Below are 5,928 nucleotides of genomic sequence, written 5' to 3' on the forward strand. Positions count from 1 at the left end.
GCCTCAGAAACCCAAGGAGGGGTCACCATGAGTCGGGTCTAATCCAACTCAACAGCACATAACAACAACAATAACATGGGCAAAACATTGAATGATGCAGGAAACATCAAAAGAAGACAGAATACACAGAGTTACTGTACCAAAAAGAATTAGTTGATGTTCATCCATTTCAGCAGGAATGGTGTTGAAGGAAAAGGTAGAGGCTTCACTGAAGGAAATGGCAAAAACAAGGTCCCAAGAATTGACAAAATACCCATTGAGATGTTCAACAAATAGATGCTGTGCTGGAGCCATTCATTCAGCTATGCAGAGATTTGGAAGACAGCCACATGGCCAACTGACTGGAAGAGGTTCATATTTGTACCCATTGCAAAGAAGGGTGATCTCACAGAAACTGGAAATTATTGAACAATATCATTAATATCACATGCAAGTAAAATCTTACCAAAGATAATTCAAAAATGATAACAGCAGCATATTGATAGAGAACTTCCAGAAGTTCTAGCTGGATTCAGAAGAGGATGTAGAGTGAGGGATGTCATTGCTGAGGTTAGATGGATCTTGGCTGAAAGCAAAGAATATCAGAAAGATGTTTACTTATGTTTTATTGACTATGCAAAAACATTTAATTTTGTGGATTATAACAAATTATGGATAACATTGAGAGGAATAGGGATTCCAGAACATTTAATTGTACTCATGAGGAACCTGTACATAAACAAGGAGGCAGCCATTTGAAATCAACAAGGGGATACTGCACACTTTAAAATCAGGAAGGGAGTGGGTCAGGGTTGTATGTTTCACCATAATTATTCAATCTGTATGCTGAACAAATAATCTGAGAAGCTGGATTATATGAAGAAGAATGTGTCATCAGGATTGGAGGAACGCTCATTAACAACCTGTGATATGCGTATAACACAACTTTGCTTGCTGAAAGTGAGGATGACTTGAAGTTCTCAAAGACTTCTTATTACTTGGTTCTACAATCAATGTCAAAGGAAGTAGCAGAAGCAGCAGTCAAGACATCAAAACACATATAGCATTGGGGCTAATCTGCTGCAAAGGACCTCTTTCAAGTGATGAATAGTAAAGATATCTCCTTGAAAACTAAGAGGAACCTAACCCAAGCCATGGTATTTTCAACTGCCTCTTGTGCATGTGAGAACTGGACAATGTATAAGGAAGAGTGAAGAAGAGTTGGTGCTTTTGAGTTGTGGTGTTGGCAAAGAATGGTGAGAGTACCATGGACTGCTAAAAGAACTAACAAATCTGTCCTGGAAGAAGTGCAGCCAGAATGATCCTTGCAAGCAAGAATGGCCAAACTTTGGCTCAGCTACTTTGATCATATTGTCAGAAGGAACTATCTCCTGGAGAAGGATATCCTGCTTGGTAAAGTGTAGGGTCAATGAAAAAGGGGAAGACCCTCAACAAGAAGGATTGATACAGTGGCTGCAAGGATAGGCACAGGTATAGCAAGGATTGTGAGGATGGCACAGGACCAGGCAGTGTTTTATTCTGTTGTATATAAGGTTGTTATGAGGCAAAGATGATGCAAAGTCACCTAACAACAACAACAACAACAACAACAAACAAGGACAACTAGTTAATACTGTTATTATTCATATTCATGCACTAATAACACAGCCAAAATTAAGAAATTGAAGATTTTTACCAACTTCTGCAGTCTGAAATTGACCAAACATGCAATCAAGATATGTTAATTATTACTGGTGATTAGAATGCAAAAGTTAGAAACAAAGAAACAATCATCGGTAGTCAAAAAATATGACCTTCATGATAGAAATGATGCTGGAGATAGCATGATAGAATTTTGCAAGACCAATGACTTATTTATTGCAAATACCTTTTTCCAGCAACATAAATGGTGTCTATATATGTAGACTTTGCCAGATGAAATACACAGGAATCAGATCGACTACATCTGTGTAAAGAGGCAATGGAAAAATTCAATACCTTCAGCCAAAACAAGGTCAGGAGCTGACTGTGGAACATCAACTGCTCCTATGCAAGTTCACCTTGAAGCTGAAGAGAATTCAAAGAAGTACATGAGAGGGAAAATATGACCTTGATTATATCCAACCTGAATGAGACTATCTAAAGAACAGATTTGATGCATTCAACACCAATGACCAAAAACCAGATGAATTGTGGGATGGCATCAAGAACATTATCCATGGAGAACAGAAAGATGGCATCTTACCTATAGCCCACATGTTAGTTCCTTCTAGCATCTTAATGGCTGAAAAACTAGGTGCAGCAGTTTGAAGCAGGGATTCTGACACTTTGAATAGCTCATTAAGTCAGGAAAGGACAGACATAATGGAGTAGGAGGAGAAAGGAGGGAGAGGCAAGGTAAACAGCAAGGAAAAACAAAAATAAATGAACTTGCCCTGTGAAGTACCAGCTTGTGAGTTGGGGTATCAGAGGGCTTCCTGGACAGTGAAGAGGAAGCACCAGCCTGCTTCAATCCTAAACCCCCTTCACAACAAATAGAAACCTGCATCCACATTCCACACAGTGATTTCATCATCACAAAGAAAACTGCAGAGGAAGCCAGCACACTTTAATTAATAACCAAATAAAATAAAATAAAATACACCAGCCCCACTTCTCCAAAAATATTAAATCATAAAAGACCAAGACTAAACAAATCAATACATAACTCACAGTTAAAGACAACTTCAAAATGTCTAGGAAACAACAGGCAACCTCAAATCAAACAAATAAACAAAAAACAGGATAAGACAATAAAGTAAAATTACAAAAAAAATTCTCATTAAAAATGGAGAAACAGGAGGCAATAGAATTATCCAAGAAGGAATTTGGAAGATACGTTTATAGAACTCTACAAGAGCTTAAGGAAACCCCAAGCAGAGCCAAGGAAAGTGCAGAATACAGAATCATGGAAGAACTCAGGAAACCATTCAAGAACAAAACAACAAGATTAATGCACAATCAGAACTCATACAAAGATACCAGTTAGAAATCCAGAAGATGAATACAAAAATTACACAACATAGTGGATAAATTACACAACACAGTGGAAACACAAAAGAATAGGCTAGACCTGGAACAACACATTTCCCAACTAGAAGATAAATCCAGTGACGCAAGCCTGTATGAAGAAAAATCAGAACAAAGATTTAAGAGAATTGAAGAGAACCTAAGAGTTATATGGATGACAAGAAAAAAAAAAAATTCCAAAACAAGAAGAGGTGAAAAAAAAAAAAAATTGAGAAAATTGTGGAAGACTTACTAACAGAAAAATTCCCCCATATCATGGAGGAAGAAAAGATATTTGTCCAAGAAGTTCAGAGAACCCCATACAGGGTATATCCCAAGAGTAAAACACCAACATATATCATAATCAAACTCTCAAAAACCAAAGACAAAAAAAGAATCTTTAGAGCAGCCCAGGAAAAAAGAAATATCACTTATAATAAACAGTTAGGCTAAGTTCTGTTTACTCAGCAGAAACCATGCAGGAAAGAAGGCAATGGGATGGCATATATAAAACACTAAAGGAAAAGAACTTCCAACAAAGAATCCTATATCCAGTCAAACTGTCCATCAAATATGAAGGTGAAATCAATACCTTCTAAGACAAACAGAAATTAAGGGATTTTGTGAAAACTAGACCAACCTACAAGAAATGCTTTTGGAAGTCCTTCCAATAAAGAACTCACAACAGAGAACAACAAAATCAGGTCACATGACATCAACACTAAAACCAAGTCAGAAATAGATGCTAAAATAAGACCATAAATATTTTACACTGAATAACAAGAAAGTCAATCTGCACATGACAACAGCAACTAACCAAATACAGGGAATAAAATTTGTAGGTACAAAATTTCCAAATGGAGAGGAAATAGGAAAATGTCCTCATAGAACAGACTGTTCCAAAAATATAGAGACAAGAATTCACTTCAAGATAACCACAGATAGAATTAACAATCACCCTAAGCAAACCCAGAAGGAAGGAAAACAGTTTAGTAAGCATAAAACCAACAATAAAAAAGAAAGGAAACACTTGAAAACGAAAAGAACTAAGAACAAGGAAACTCCAACAACATGACAAATAACACAATAGAATGACAACAATCAATTCATACCCATCACTAATTACACTCAATGTGAGTGGACTAAATGCATTAATCAAGAGCAAGGGAGTGGCAGACTAGATAAGAAAAGAAGACCCATCGATATGCTGCCTATAAGAGATTCACCTTAGACACAAAGACGAAAACAGATTAAAAGTTAAGGGGTGGAAAAAAATATGCCAAGCCAATGATAACCAAAAAAGAGCAGGAGTGGCAATATTAATTTCTGATAAAATAGACTTTAAGGTCTAAAACAGCATAAGAGAAATAAAAGGTCACTATATGATCTGACTCAATGGCACATAACAAAAACAACAACATATTATCAAGTGCCAATTGACCAAGAAGACATTATGATAATAAATATCTATGCACCCAATGAAAGTGCTCCAAAATACATGAAGCAAATGTTAATTGAATTGAAAGGAAAAAATAGACAACTCTAAAGTAGTAGTAGGAGACTTTAACACACCTCTTGTGAGGAAGGACAGACCAACTAGAAAAAACTCAACAAAGATACAAAGAATTAAATAACACAATCAACCAACTCGACCTCATGGACATATATAGAGCACTGCACACAACAAAAGCATAATTCAAATTCTTCTCTAGTGCATGTGGATCATTCCCCAGAATAGACCATACCTTAGAACATAAAACAAGCCTCAATAAATTCAAAAGCATTGAAATATTACAAAGCATCTTCTTGGACCACAATGCTATAAAATTAGAAATTAATAATAGGAAGACCAAGAAAAAACATCAAACATTGAAGCTGAACAATATAGTGTTCAAAAACTACCAGGTAATATAAGAAATAAAAAGTGAAATAAAAAAAATTTCTAGAAACAAACAAGAATGAAGATACACCTTACCAAATCTTATGGGACCCAGGAAAAGCAGTACTCAGAGGTCAGTTTATAGCACTAAATGCACACATAAAAAAAAGAGGAAAGAAGCAAACACTCTAATTCAACAACTCCAACAATTAGAAAAAGAATAACAAAAGAATCAGTAGTACTCAGAAGTAAAGGAATAATTAAGATCAGAGAAGAAATAAATGAAACAGAAAACAAAACAAAACAAAAAACAATAGAGAAAATCAACAAAACAAGAAGCTGGTTCTTCGAAAAGAGTAACAAAATCGACAAACCATTGGCAAATCTAACAAAAGAAAAGAAAGAGAAGACGCAAATTACAAGAATAATAAACGAAAAAGGTGTCATCACAACTGACCCAACTGAAGTAATAAACATACCGAAAGAATATTATGAACTGTACTTCAACTGATACAAGAACCTGCAAGAGATAGACAAGTTACTAGAAACACAAGACCTACCTAAACTATTCCACTCAGAGATAGTATACTTGAACAGACCCATAAGAAAGGAAAAAATTGAACAGGTCATAAAAAAATTCCCACAAGAAAAAGTCCTGGCTCTGATGGCTTCACTACAGAATTCTACCAAATATTCATGGAAGAGTTGACACCTATACTACTCAAGCTATTCCAGAATATAGAGAAGATAGAATACTCCCAAATTCATTTTATGAAGCAAGCATAACACTGACATCAATACTAGAGAAATACACCACTAAAACGGAAAACTACAGACCAATATCTCTTATGAAATAGATGCAAATATCTTCGATAAAATCCTAACAAACAAAATCCAACAACATATTGAAAAAATAATACATCCTGATCAACTGGGATTCATACTTGTTTTTTTCTGTTTTAAAACTACTACTATTATTATTACTTTTGTCCTTTTTATTTTTATTCTTTATTCTTCCCTTC

This window comes from Orycteropus afer, unplaced genomic scaffold (genome assembly GCF_000298275.1).
Source record: "Orycteropus afer afer isolate SDZICR_OR568_19922 unplaced genomic scaffold, OryAfe1.0 scaffold00066, whole genome shotgun sequence".
Lineage (NCBI taxonomy): Eukaryota > Metazoa > Chordata > Mammalia > Tubulidentata > Orycteropodidae > Orycteropus > Orycteropus afer.